This window comes from Protopterus annectens, chromosome 6.part0, assembly GCF_019279795.1.
Source record: "Protopterus annectens isolate FY-2018-M chromosome 6.part0, PAN1.0, whole genome shotgun sequence".
NCBI lineage: Eukaryota > Metazoa > Chordata > Ceratodontiformes > Protopteridae > Protopterus > Protopterus annectens.
In genome coordinates, this window is record NC_056737.1 from 1496754898 (window position 1) to 1496770794 (window position 15897).

Below are 15897 nucleotides of genomic sequence, written 5' to 3' on the forward strand. Positions count from 1 at the left end.
TAGCAGATCAGTATCAAAACACAAATGACACATAGCAGACACTTACGTTAACACTTCTACAGTCCCACTTGTGTCACTGATTTCTACATATATCACATTTCCTGGAGGACTTGTAGTTAGTCATCTTAGGCATCTCTGTTGCTTTGAACTGATGAACACTTACACTGTATGGTTTGCTACAGATGCATATACAACAGCACAAAGACCACACCAAAAATTGCCCCGTTACATACGTTGATCTATATAAGGAGAGCATTTAAATTGCCACCAGGTTTTCTTAAAAATTCTTTTCCTCTTCTTCCAGGGAAAACTGTAGACATTTTTCCCTATTAAGAATATAAAATAACAGATGTGAAATAAAATGTTACATGGAGTGTATTGATAACATATGTAAATACTCAGTAAAAAAACACAACTATTCAATTAGTACAGGTTAAGCTGAAAAAAGTTAGCCAAAATTTCATATAAGAATCCTTCTTACTTTGCAAGGTTCATGTGTTTCCACCTAACTTTATTCTTCTACCAATAACAAACTTTTTTGTAAATTCTAATTACTGTATGGTATAAAGCTGCAACTACCACTTAGTAGGAGCATAACTTTATGTATAACACAGTGGGTCATAATGCACCACGGGTAAGGCTCAGTAATTTTAGGAATGAAAACACAGCCAGAAGAAAAAAGATATATAGATTGACAGGGCAAAGGAAGAGTGTCACACGACTTGTGGAAGGCAGGGGAATGCAGTTATAAGAAGCATTATGAACATTGCAGACATCTGACTATCTTTGCTATCTCAACTGAAAAACACCTTGTTTTATGGGGTGCAGTATATGATTGTATCTTTAAAATATAGCGAACATACTGGCAATCTGCTGCATTAATTCTTATAGCAGAGGCAAAAGAAGTGAAGGCTTTTTAAAATGTGATTAAGGTAGGATTCATAAGATAATTTTCTTTAACATGACCTTCTAGATTGAAATGTTCCAAATGAAAAATGATGTATCAGAGGACTCAAGAGTATCAGTTACCTTTAATTGTAAGCACTCCATAATCTTTATCCAGAATGAAGTAATACCATTTAAGGAGGAGGGAATGCTATACAGTTTCACTGAAAAGTTTCAAACTCATAAAAAACATAGCCAGCCTTAGGCATAGGCCAACTAGGTGGTTGCCTAGGGCACTCCTCTAACAGGGGCACTTTTCCAATATTCATTTGTGGTAAGTAGACCAGGATGGGGGCATCGAGTGGTGTGGTGGGGGGCACCATGTAACCCTTTTGCCTAAGGAACCAGTTGACCTAAGGCTGCTCCTGTAAAAAATACCAGGTCAAAAATCAACTATCTGTTCTTTTGAGTTTAGAAGCTGTTCAACTTCACATTACCACCTTCGTAATCATGCATTAACAAGGACATAATATCTTCCCAACTTGAATATAGTCTACCATTATTCACATTTTCCACCAAAAATGCTATACCTGTGTGGTCCATCTCTAACAAAACCTAGAACTTCATTACTGTATCTCTCAGACAGAACACTGAAGCCCTTCCCTTAATAAAGCTAACTGTCTGTCCATAAACAAGCAGCCAAACTTGCGCTCAGTTCATTAGTGTTTAAACTACTATAGCAAAATACAATTACTCCACAGCAAGCCCATTTAGATCCTGAGAAACCATTCACAATCTGGCCTAATCCTCAGAACTGTAGTAAAAAAAACTCCACTTTACTAATCGCAGTTTTACTATTCTAGCCAATAAACCTTTCCAGTGTCTTCTGCAGTACAAAAAATAACTCTTCATCTATGCTCAATTTACACCTCAGTTCCAAGCCTTTCTTTTGAAACAAATAGAATGCATGTGTAACACCTCCAGCTATGTCAACCTAATCTCTATCTCCTAAAACATCTGTGCTTCAGCCAGTTCATCATATGACTTAAACTACACCTCTTTAAACTTATAAGCTTCTTCTAACATCAGCTTCCTCCTGCTCATACTTTTCCATCTGCAGATAGATAGAGGTCCCTGTATATATGTATGTAGAACCCCCCTCCTTTTCTGTTTTATTTTATTATGCTGATCCCACATTCTTGGAATTTACAAAATGTTCACGTTGCCTTTATGGTGCTACTTGTTGTTCTCATCCTATTTATTATTGTTTGAACATGCTTATGAAGATAGGTGAAGACTGCCAGCCTAGCCAGATAGAATTTTGTAAATAATTCTGTCATTTGTAAATATTAATATAAGCCACAGACTTGTTTTCTTAAATGGAAGAAAATGCTGTTAAAAGTGGAACTGCAAAAATGTAACAGTGCACTCTACTGTAGGAAGGCTGATAAGTCAAGCATTGTGCAATTGTTTGATGTCAAAACGCAGAGCCAAGATGTCTAAATGAAGGGGTTCTTCCTATTGTATTGAGGCCAGAGTTAATAGTTAGAGTTTACATGTATAATTTATTTTTTTGCTCTGGCTTCCTGACCAGCTGCAAGATCAAAAGGGATATTAACCTCTGAGCTTCTGTTAGCCTGGGAACACAGAAAATTGTAAAGAATGATGTAAAGTGAAGCAGCACTGTGCTATCAATTTAAAGAGAGAGAATCAGAGAGCATTTTGCATTATGTCTTGAGAACATCCAACTCACCAGCACGCTGCCTGTGTCTGTATGTAAGCAGGGTCTTAGACTTTAATGTTTCTCTTAGAAATAGCTAGGAAACAAGAGGAGTAGACTAAGTTTTTTTGTGGTGATGTCAGAACTTTTCTACTGTATTATTTTAGCATGTTCCTGTGTCTGAACTCTTGACTAGCACTGTGTAGCAAGAAGTATTGTCTTGTGTTTTTATTATTTATTATTAAATATTTTTAAAACTTTCAACTGTGGCTGTTTTGTGTAAAGCTCATTTAAGCTTTAGAGTTCATTGCATGTATATAGTGATACTGTCCAAGTCACTCCAAATAAGCCTTGACTGTTCAGCTACACTAATATTGCACAGTAATAATTGGACACCCTTTAGGAATGGCCCTTTTAGTTAGCTGATAAATATTAGTGGGTGGTGGCAGCTGGTACTACCTTTAAGACTGGGTAGAAAGCGGGCACAGCTGGAGAATCTGAGCCAGCATTCCTCAGGAGTGTATGTGTGTTTGTATATAACTCATATCTCAAAGTGTGTGTGTGTGTGTGTGTGTGTGTCAGCTAATTGGGCAGGGACACGAAGCACTGGTTGGACAGAGAGGGAGGTTTTAGCTTGCCCACTAGGATGAGATCTGGACCCTATAGCTGTGTCAGTGGGGAGTCTTATTGGTGATCTGGAGAGAAAGGGAGAAACCAGCCCCAGACTGACTGTAATCTTTGTGTGCTCTTAAGGGACATTGTACTTTACTGTGTATGTATTTGTTATCCTCCCATATGTGGACACCCCTCACTGGTGTTAGTGGTGAGCATTGAGGTTCCTTGATTGCTGGGCCAATGCCCTGGCATGACAATGCTGTCTCTTCTTTACTCAGTACTATGCCTTTATCTGTTGTACTCTGTTACTCAGACTAGGTCTACAAATGATCAGCAGCAGCTTAATATTTTCTCTGTGCTCATACATGTTGCCATGCATATACTGTAAAAAAAAATGCCATCACTGGCTCACAAAGGCAAGGCTGAATCTTATAGTCGCTGGTATGGCAGAGGTGCCACAGGTCCTAATACCCACCCTAATGCCTCTCATATGCTCTACATGAGAGTAAAAAAAAAAGGTCCATTTGATCTGGCATTCCTCAACACTAGAGGAGTGCCAACCCTTAAAGCCCATTCTCACCCTGGTGGCACTCTCTACATGAAAGCTAAAAAAATCAGTTGCTGATCATGCCTAATGATACATTACACTAAGGGTAGATTCCCCCTTCACTCCACTCTAGCTATGCTAGTCCTGGCTCAGTTATATACCAAGCCACTGTCCCCAGTCGCTTTTACTTTTTGGCACTATGTCCAACTCCAGATGCATGATCAGAAGCAGAGCCAGGTAGAATCACAACTCCCTTCACTTCCATGTTTCCACTGCCTGGCTTCTACATCACTCAAGCCACCATTTGGACTTAAGTCATCTAGGTTACAGTTTTATCTCACTACACCATTAGGCTGTCATATCAGTTCATAACTGATAGACTTTCAGAAATTATCCTCTCAGTATCTAGTTAGTTTTCAGCTTCAGTATTTGTGTCAACAGTTTGCACACCTCCCTTACTCCTTTTGGGGCATCCCTGACCCACATATAAATGGAAAAGCCCAGAACCTCAGTTCCTGACTATTATGCAGACATGGATAAACACCAGTAAGTGGAAGGTTATGTAAATGATGATTTAAAATTAGAAATGTTTAATACTTAAAGCAAGATGATTTTTTTGTCATGAATTGATGCTAAAGACAGAAGGCAATAAAATCAATCATTTGACAACAGCCATCTTAAATATCAATTATCTGTCTTAATTTTGGATTGTAATTTAAAGGTTACCCTCTGCTATGGAATACACTTGCTTGGAAGCTAAGAAGAACCCACTACAAGTCACAAATTTGCATGCAAGAGCTACAGTGGTCAGATTTGAACCTACAGAAACAGAAGTGTGAAATGTAGGCAAATCAAATGATACCAGACTCCTGCAGTGGAAGCCCAAATGATAAAGTTTCTGGAATAAATATATGGAGTAACACGGACCAATGATGCAAATGTTTGATATTGGATTAATTCCTGAAACAAGCAGTAGAAGCTCACATGGGATACCCTGTGAGCACACTGACTAATACAAGGTTATGTTTATGGTTGGAAAAAAAAATAAATAAATCATTTGCCATTGCATTGCAGTAGGGTCTACTTGATATGGTACACCCTCCTTAATAACAGCAGACAACAGCTGGTTTGCCTTTCTTAACTCATCCATGGTGCAAAGTTAGAATGGTACCTGCTGTGTATATCTAAGAAATGTAAGGTGCAGTATCCCAAGACTCTGACCCTGTATAATTGCAAGGATGAATGCGTTAATAGTTCAACATCTCAAACACAGCCTTATGAAGAACATTTATTCCCCAGGGACATCGCATTTTTATGAAACACCAGAGAAGTCCCAAGGGACAGCAACATCAACAGGACAGAGGACTAACTGACAAATACAATATCTACAAAGGACAAGATCTTCCAGGACAGAAACCTAAGTTCTACAGAATCTGTCAACTTGAAATTCAGATAGGTAAGTATGCTTACCAGAAAGCCATGTGTCACAGAGAAGAGGGGTTGTTCATTAGATGTCAAAGATGTCAAAGATGCAAGACGCACTTCAAAATTGTTTTTACCAGTCTGGGCTTACTGACCAGATCATGAAATAGCTGGATAAAGAGCTTTTTAAACCTGGGCATGCAAAACTATGCCTCTGAGTAGTCCCTACTGAAAGTAAAAAGAATTGAACTTCACTATCTGGCATAGAAGCACGCCAATGTCTGCAGTCCCAGTATGAGGACAACATAACAGACTGTGCACTTCTCTAGACAGCTGTGGGGGTCTTAGCTACAAAGTCATAGAACAGCAGACTAGTTTTATTTTATTTTTATTTGATTTTATTTTATTTTACATTTGTTAACCGGGGGTGTCTGAGCTGAAAAGGCCCTTTTTCAACAGAGGCCCGGGGAGAAAAGCTCCACAAAGTAAAATTACAGACACATTTAGTTATTTAGACATGATCAGTATGCACACAAATTGCAAGAGACATGTTTTTACAGTGGTATGCGGCAATTATACAGTTACAGTGGAGAGAGAACAAACAAAAAATATTAATTTTAAAAATAAAGGTAATTAATAGATTTGTGGTATACAGCTGAAATTTTGAACATAGGTAGAATACATACATAGTATACAGGTACAGTACATACATTGTAGATTAGCCAGTGTTTGTGAGTAAGATTGAAAACTATTATCAAGTGCTCTAAATTTAGTATGTATATGTTATCCGCTTTCACTAGCCTGGGGAGCAATCATGGCACTGCCAACTTTGCTTGAGATGTTGCCTAATGAGGTCTTTAAAGGAGGCTTTGGATGATGTGTTTCCATTTTTTAGCCACTAAACTACTATATAGTGCATCGCCAAAGCTATTGTAGTTGTTGGTGACTTCTAGTAGTAGTTTGCTTGATGATCTAAGAGGACTTTTGGCTGAGTGATGTACTAGGTTTTTGAGGGTAGGACACTTATTGGGGAGGTAATAGATAGAATGACAGAGGCAGAGCTGAATGTAGGGTTGGGCAGTTCAAGCCAGTGGAGCTGTCTCAAAGCAGTACAGTGATGAGTTCTATATGAGCAATTTGCAGCAAAGCAGGCAATTCTGTTATAGCAGGCTTCCATTTTGCTTAGTTCAGTTTTGTTGAGATTAGTCAGAATGGAAGATGCATAGAATAGGGTGGATAGAAGTTGGGAGCGAGCAATGGCTGATCTTGTGTTGTTGGTAAGAAATGGTTTGATACAGTAGAGTGACCCCAGTTTGGCATGTACTTTTTTAATAGTTAAGTTGAGATGACTATCAAATTTTAGGTGAGAGTCTATGGTTATTCCCAATAGCTTAGTCTGTGCCACTGGAGCAATTGGAGTAGCATTTGTGGAGTAGATAGTGAATTGACTGTTAGTGTTTTTTTTAGAACTGGTTATAATCATAAGCTGAGTTTTCTTTGGATTGAGGATAAGTTGGGCTTTGGTAAGGTAGTTTTCAACATCAGAGAATGCTGGTTGAGTTGTTTGCAGGAGGGTGAGAATGTTTTGTGCAGCACAGATTAAGGTAGTGTCATCTGCATACTGAATTATAGATGCATGCTGTGTGGAGGTATGGAGGTCATTTGTGAAGACTGTGAATAGTAGTGGTCCTAAAATAGAACCCTGTGGGACTCCTATAGTTATAGGCAGCTGAGGAGAGAGAGAATGTTCCCATTTCACAGCTTGGTACCTGTCAGTTAAGTAGCTTTGGAACCAGGTAAAAGTGGAATTTGATAAATGATATTGGTTTGGTTTGTTTAGCAGGATTTGGTGTGAGACTGTGTCAAATGCTTTGGAAATATCCAACAAAAGAGTTGACACTTGTAGGCCTTCATTTTTGAGACAGTTTCATGTGTCTGTGAAACAGAGGAGGGCTGTAGTGGTACTATGGGCAGGTCTGAAACCATGCTGAGTAGGTGACAGGATGTTGCTGTCTAGGAGATAGTTTAGCATCTGGGTATGGATGCATTTTTCTAGGATTTTGGCCAGGAGGAGAGTAAAGCAATGGGTCTGTAGTTATAAAGTTCAGTGGAGGTCCCACCTTTATGTATGGGTGTAACATAGGATAGTTTCCAGAGTTTGGGCACATAGTTTTCAACAATTGATCTGTTTAAGAGAGTGGAGACTGGGATAGCAATAGCATCTGCTGTGAGTTTCAAGAAATAGCTGGGGAGTAGGTCAGCTGCTGTTGATGAGGTTTTTAGTTTGGAGAGCATGCTTTTGATTGAAGTGGTGGAAACTGTTTTGAGGGTAAAGCTTGTATTAGTGTTATTTGTGTTGGGGGGGATAGTGAGGAAGGAACTGTCCTGTGATACTAAGGATAGAATTGAGTTCACAAAGTGGGAGATGAATTGTGTTTCGATGGGAACTTTAGTGTCAGGGGTGGTTGGTTTAGGGGTAGCCTTTTGGGTGGATTTTAGTAGCTGGTTTACATTTTTCCAAATTTTTTGCAGGTTGTGTTGGTATTTAGTTTGTAATGTTGTGTAGTAGGATTTTTTGTCCAGCCTAATGCATTTTTTTGCACGGTTGCGCAGTTCTTGGCACTTGTTTAGGCTTTGTGTTTCTTTGTTTTTTTTTATAGTAAAGCCAGGCAGTGTCTCTGGACTTGAGGATTTGTTTGGTTTCTTTACTGAGCCAGGGTTTTGTAGAGGTTCTAACCTTGATTTTGCGCAATGGAGTGACTGTCTAGGTGTTGTAGAAATGTTTTGTTGTAATATGCTACAGTCTGGTTAAGTGCGAGGGTTTTTAGGGGGATCCAGTCACAGTTACAGAGTAAAGTGTTGAGGACCTCAGGAGGTACTCTTTTGTGTTTCTAGTGGATATATAGTTAGTGGTTTTGCATATGCTTGTTCTACTATGTGTAAAGTATATTATGTTGTGGTCACTTAAGGTGTCTGGGAGACTGCCTGTGTGCGGGTACAATGTGGGGTTGTTAGTTAGGACCCAGTCAAGGATGGATTCCCTTTTAGATTTTTTATCACATCTAGTTGGAATTTGGACTAGCTGCTGGTAGCCATGGAGATTTATTAGATTACTTGGTGGTTCTGATATACAGGTGAACCAATCTAGGTTGAAGTCCCCCAGAATAAGGGTTTCTTGTGAGTATGTGGAAGAACACCATGATAAGAAGTCTTCAAGGCTAGCAGGTGTATTACCAGGTGGAGTATAGATCACAATTGTGGTGATGACCTTTTGAGGGTGAAGTTGAAGTTGTGAGATAAGTATGTCCCAATTATTGGGGGAGGGGTAGGAGTTTGGTAATTGGCAGACAGTTAAGTTAGACTTGTAGAGTAAGGCAGTTCCACCCCCCTTTACGAAGTAGTCTGTCTTGTCTAATGATATTGTACCCGGTAGGGAGAACATCTGAGTTAGCTATGTTTTTATTTAGCCAGGTTTCTGTTAAAGCAACTATGTCTGGGGAGTAGTGTGCTATTGTGGCCTGGAGTTCAGGTATTTTATTTTTGATACTTCTAATATTAATATTTAGCATTAAAAGATGGTTGGTTTTGCTGCTGTTGTTGATTTGCCCAGGGATGAAGAAAGTAGGGGTGTTATGTTCTGACATTTGTGTTGGAGCAGTTTGTGTTGGACAGTGTGGATTTGGGCCTGGGTTGGGGTGGATATCCCCACTTATGGTGAGCCTGGAGTTAAAATGGTTATACAGATGTTGGAGTTTGGTGAGGAGTGTGAGAAAGTATTGTGTTTTTCTGGAGTAGGAACGAGAGCATATTTGTTTAGTTCTGAATTGGTCCGTTATGTAGTTCTTGAATAACTGTGGGCAGATATTATTATAATGTGTGGTGTCTGTGTATGAGAGTGCATAATGCAGTGTTGTGCTACTATGTTTAGGGATATTCCTAGAGTGATAACTTGTGGTGTTGTAAAGAATTATGAGAAGACAGACTATACTTAGTTGTGTGATAGTCATGGTTATTAAGTTTAAGTTGTTTCTAGGTGAGAGTCTTATACTACCTGTATAACACAGCAAATAACATGTGTTTTTAAATGTTATGACTTCAAAGATGTAAACTGCTGTGTGGTGATATATAATCTTCTAAACATTATACATGCATATCTATGTATTTGTATTTTTATGTAGGACTCAGGTGATTAAAAGTCTGCTGTCTAGGTACCTTAGCTCTGTCACAGTAAATTAATCTGCTCTAATCTTCTATTGCCTAGGCACATGACATCTGTCATAATGATTTAATCTGTTTTGGGCATGGCAGCATAAATTACACTTTGATATATGCAAATAAGTCATCTGTATTGTGCAGTATAAATGTCACATAGCTGTAGTATTACTATTTATCACTGGGAGCAGAACCAAAGATTTAATTTTCTTGTATGCAGCAAGGAAGTCCAGAAAATCTGCCAGATGCTTTCTTGTGATGCTGTATGCTTCTGAATAGAACCAGTGTAAAAGGACAATTGTTTCAAAAAACTGAAGTTCAGAATTAGGAGCATTCTAAATAGATAGTTTACTGTTAGTATGATTTGTACACTCTTACACATACTAACAGCCCTGCTTTCCAACCTTGAATCAAAGTCTGTGGATTTATTGAAAAACAGCATTCTTATAGCAAAATAAGTCACGAAAATCCTGAAATGTCAGCCTGTTAAGGCTCGTACCCAAACTAAGAGTTCAGAGTAACAAGAAATGAAACATGACAGAACAGCAAACAACTGATATGAAAAAAGCATACGTCTGGACAAAATATAATTGAAGTCATAGACAAACGCCTTAGGGTACAAGATGCCTTTCATAACTAAAACAATGTGCAACTTACAGTTGATAGTAAAATCTTTTGGAACATTATCAAGAGTTAAAAGCTTGTCATTTTGAATATTTTAAGACTGTAATGTTTACATGAGTTTTTCAACAACAGTGATCTGGATAACACAGTAGCTGGTATCACAGGAGGCAGTAAAATCGATATGTAAGCAATCTAGTCAACTCTGTGCTGCTCACAGAAACAGATGACTGCAAAAATGAAACTGCTGTTGCAAGGATGTTTTGTTGTGGTAATTTTTCATTTTATTTCTCTCAAGAGCCTGCCTACAGAATTCATAGGCTCATAGCTTATTATTAGACAGTTGAAACTATATGAATAAATTGAGGCCTAGACAAAGAAATAGCCATTACATGTTATCCTTTCCAGTAATGGTTAAAGGGGTCTGCCCAGGGTTGTATTGGTGATTTCCTATCCAATAATCGATTCTGTTTTTATCGAAGATTATGGGACATCTTTGTTTAATATGGAGGAGTCTATTGCAATGGGTAATAATTGTTTGGTACTGGTATCTATCTTACCAGAAGGTCCTGTTTATGTTGCAGAAGAAGACTAGCTCTCTAGAATTGGTGTTTGCAGTATTACAAACAGGGTTATATGAGGTGTTCTAAGCTAGGCAGAATTCACCATGTAGGAGAATACATGACACCAAAAATACCGTAATGTGACTTCCCCAGAAGCAAACTGTTTGGAGGTATGGTCAGCTATGCTTAGTACTGGGATTCATTTGAACAGCCATAGCTAATACTCCAGCTGTTTAAATTAATGTGTTTAGTTGCTTAACTGTAGCAACTCTCTGATTTGATGGGGCTGGTGGTATTCTGAGGACTAATCAGGGTGCCAATTGACCTGACTGTGGCTCTGACACTGGCTTAGGATCCTGATTTCATTAGTAATGAAACACTAGGATCCTTCAAGCTGGAACATGTGGTTGGCCAGATGTGTGTTGCAGAGAGAATTAAATTCAGTTATGGGCCTCTTAATAGAGGATTTAGAACATATACCATTGTTAATCAACTGTGTTAGGTGGAAGGATTTCCTAATGACCACAGGGACATGGTGGTTGAAGGAGAGCTTATCATTTATGAAAGCTTCCAGGTCATCATTCACCATACTGATTTTGAGAGGATGTCCTCTACATGTGAGTAGTATGGTGCTCATGTTTTTCAAAGGATGCAGTACTGCACGTTTCTTGCATTTAGCCATAGAAATGGTACTGGCATCATGTATTTGTATGTGTTAGATCCTCTTATAGGATATAAGTTTAAAGTTATTTACTGACTTTATCAGACAGAGATCCCTACATAAACTTAGACATTGGAGAATAAGGACATAATGGAATATCTCTAGTACAAAGCCCTGTGGGTGCCAGTGGCAAATTGTTTGATGAAGATAGTGCCCCTGGTCTTGATTTGATGCAGTTGAGTAGGTATCATATGGACTTATGTTTAGTTAGATTAGTCTGTCTGTAATGTCTGAGTGTGGCATGGCATCAAAGGCCTTAACCAGATCAAGGTATACTGTGTGTGTACAAATAGGTATACTGCTGTTCCATGGCCTTTTCTATGATACATCATATTTCATAATGTTTTTATTTTCATATAAAATAAAGCTTCCTCTTTGAAGCAGTGAGCAAAAGTGTTATGGTTTCCCTGAATGAAACGTGGAAAGTGGAGAAAGAAATAATTGGTATAAATACCACATTGAGTCTCCCCTGAAAAGAGGCTACTAGCCCTGATGGACAACCTAAGGACAGACAGATAGATAGACAGACAGAGAGACAGATAGACAGATAGATAGATAGACAGATAGATAGATAGATAGATAGATAGATAGATAGATAGATAGATAGATAGATAGATAGATAGATAAATTATGAAAACACCAGTCTTATGTTCAACTGAAATGGAATGCATGAAACTTTTACAAAAGTAGGATCAAATCAAAGGAACCAAGTAGTGACTATGAAAAAGGAGTGAGATTAACAGCAACATGAAACTAATAGGAGGCAGTATTGAGAAGATAAAGCAAGAAGGACTGGGCCAAAAGAGATCCGCAGGAAAAATGTTATGGTGAATGATCCAAGTCCAGAGTCACTGAAATCACAGGCTGGAGGGCAACATATCCAATTCTAAGAGAGAGGGGATGAAAGGCAAAGGTCAATGGACAAAATGTCCAGTTCAGCAAAGATACCTAGAAGTGGAGAGCCATTCAAAGGCCATGTTGTGCTGAGCAGTTGTGGAGCAGATGCATTGCACTGCACAGTGTTATGAGCATTTCTGAGGTAGATGCAGATACTTAGCTACGCAGAGAAAAAGCCATGTTAATCATCTAACACTGCCGCCTGCTATGCAAATCTGAGTTCTTGCTACTGTCATAAGACACATTTGCATTATTTGGACTAGCCTGTTGACTGAATCACTTTTCCAGGGCAGTTCCTAAAGTTGTTTTTGATTAGGGATTTTTTAAGGTTGAAATATATTGCCTGTGCACCACACTAGCATCTAGTTGTGTTTTATTTTATTTTATTTTATTATTATTTTTTTTGAACTCAGCACAATACCATTCTCTCATAATACAAGCCCTTATAATGTAACCAGGATTACAATTTCATAATGGTACTGTATATGCTTTGCTGATTTGCATGCCAAAGACTACTCCCTCCCTGCTCCTTCTAATCTATGCAGGCTACTTTCCTTTTCTTAATGTATGAGATACAATTTACAATGAGAAGCACAGCTTTTTGAATAATATCCTAAAGTCCAAAGTATCTATTTCTTTCAGAGAACATTGTGCTATGTTGTTCCTTTTGTAGTAGGTATTTCTTGCAAATTCAATGAACAACTAAAGAACACATGAGCTGCTCACTCAGGTAACTTTACTTTGACAAAGTATGTGCACTTTATGTGCACTAGCGACAGTTGGAATCTCACGTTATAATGTGAATACTGTACAAAAACTCTATTCACCATGGCAATAAACTGAAAATGATTATTTTAAAATTTTAACATTTCAGTTTTTCACAATGTGATAACATTAATCTTTAGTTTCCTGGAGATAGAGTTGGTGGACTGAATGCATTATTTAAGAGTTATTTAGTTTCCTGGAAATTGAGTTGTTGGACTGAATGCATTATTTAAGACTTGTTTCATTGTGCATTCATAGGCCAGTGGGCTAATTTGCTTATCTCCTGTGATGCCCTGCTAAAGAAAGACTTTTAAATAATACTTCTACTTGCATTTCTGTGTTTTGCCAGAGTCTTTATGGTTGAATCATATATCTATTTGCTGTAGAATGTTTACTGTCTTAATCAGTAGGTTGTATTTTTGCCAGTAAGATATTTTCAGTCAAGAGCAGCAGTTAATGAATGCAGTTAAACTACTGTCATTTAGTTACTTATCTATTTTTGTCTACTTGTTTGCTTTTGTGTAAGTGGAGTGGTCCAAGGGTGTTTTTCAGCCCTGCCCTATTTTTTTTCTTTGCTACATATGTTAATTTTTTTTCAGTTATATACTATGAAAATGTACACTGCATTTTGGTGTGATACAAGTGCATTTAGAAGTATAAAGAGATTCCCCAGACTCTGGAACAGACTGCCCATGCATGTCATGCAGAACGCCTCATTGGCCCTCTTCAAAAGGAACCTTGACAATTGGATGGGAGATAGGAAATTCACCTCGGGGATTATGTCAGTCGCCCTGCTAGACAGGGGTCCAGGGAAGTAAATATTGTGGGAAGAAATATCTAGGAAATTATGACTAGGCTTGTGTAGGCCCTAGGGCCGATAGCCTAGTACCAACTTATGAACCTATGAACATATGTAGGACTTTATATGTGCTTAAATGCATTCTTATTGCATTTTATTGTTATCAGACTGAAGCTAGAAGTTCATAGTGATTGTATATAGGACATCATATACACATAAGCGTTAAACATTATTTCAGGGAAGGACATGATATTTGACAATAATAGGATGAGTATCTCTATTGGGGTCTATATCATATGAGCAAATCGCACAAATTGCAAACGCTCATAATGTCGAACGTACCGGACTTCGAAGTGCTTTTTCTGAGATCGCGGTACTCTGAAGAATGGGATATTTGCCCTTTCCTCACTGTAGTGCAAGCTCGGAGTTGGAATATATGTTTAGTGGGGGGTGTGGGGGCACAGCCCCCCACAATAGGAAATTCGAGGTCTGGTACTTTCGATATTATGAGCGTTCGCAATTTGTGCGATTCGTTCATATGATATAGACCCTCTATATTGAGAGTGGGTTATACATAATGGGAGTAATTGGTGGAAGTCTACACACATAGGTAGTAATGGTGGGAAAGAAGTCTGTGCACATAGGGAGTAATAATGGGGAGAAGTCTGTACATAGGGAGTATCGGTGGGGAAAAAAATCTGTGCACATAGGGTGTAATGGTGGGGGAGAAGTATACACACATAGGGAGTAATAATGGGGGAGATGTCTGTGCACATACTGAGTAATGGTGGGGAAGACGTCTCTGCACGGGTGTACTTCTAAATTTTGAAATTTCAAAACGTCGACTTTCTTATGATCCAGACCATACGATTGATGTTTTGAAACTTTGAAATTTAAATTAAAAAAAATATTTTCTTTTACATTTTTGCAGGGGGAAGCAAGCCCCCTGCACTCCCTGCTAATTAAATATACCAACTCTGAGATCGCACTGCTGCAAGGAAAATGGGAAATACACCATTCCACACTGTACAGCAATCTCCATTTAAATGGTTCGAAGGTTCAAAACTTCGATCTTATTGTCTCGACCATAAGAAAGTCAACATTTTGAAACTTTGAAATTTTGAAGTAGACCCCTGTGCACATAGGGAGTAATGGGGAAGATAAGTCTGTGCACGTAGGGAGTAATAGTGGGGTGGAATTTTGGGCACATATTGGGTAATATTGGGGGAAAGGTATACCATAGGGAGTAATAGTGGAATATACACATAGGAGTAAGAGCGTTGTCACCTCACAGCAAGACGTTGTCCCGTTCGATTCTCAGCTAGAGCGTCTTCTGTGTTGAGACATGTGTGAATGAGCATGCCTTCGTTGAAGGTTGTGCATCAGGGCTGGTAACTCAGCACATAAAAATCCACTACCAAACATTAGCGGACCGGAGTTCCGCTGTGGCGACCCCTAATAAGCCGAAAGACACAACAACAACACATAGGAGTAAGAGGTTGTTCATGTAAAGACAAAATCACATATTTCTACTATAATATTTCAACTTAACATCTTCATTAGAAAGCTTGGTGAGGTACATTCACCACAAAAATATAAACAAAACCATTAGTTTTGTTTTTCATATTCCTCATGTACTTTATATTTTAGTTTGAAATAACTGTGGTAAAGATGGATTTTGTGTGAAAAGAGGTCAGTAGCTTTTATTTCTGTTTTTTAAATGCATACAGTGTGCATCTTGTCCTTCTAGGAGCAACCAGCCTCATAAAGTGATTATGAAATTTATAATGGTTCTACTATGAAACACCACCACCCTAAAAGTCAACCTGTTGAAAAGATGGAAAAAGATGCCCAAAAATTAAAAGGGTTAAAAAAATATTTTTTAGTTATTTTTTCAGGGTGTCAAGCCCGTGACACCCCCCAAACTTGTTTGGAATATACTTATCAGAAGTTTGGGTCAAAACAGAGGGGCTGTGGCTGAGTAAGTTTGCTGACGACTACAAATTAGGTGCAATCAGTAAATCCCCAAATGATGTCAGTATAAGTGGGACTTACACAAACCAATGATTGGTGCTGAAGCCATGGACTCAAACTAAAAGCTAAAAATTGCATTATCAGCCCCTTTGGTAA

The 15897-nt window shown here is 38.4% G+C and overlaps 1 protein-coding gene across 1 annotated transcript in view; it reads left to right on the top strand.

The window, feature by feature from the left end:
- DPP10 (dipeptidyl peptidase like 10) overlaps positions 1 to 15897 on the top strand; it is a 3628631-nt gene that overhangs the window by 1053955 nt on the left and 2558779 nt on the right. The window lies entirely within an intron of this gene.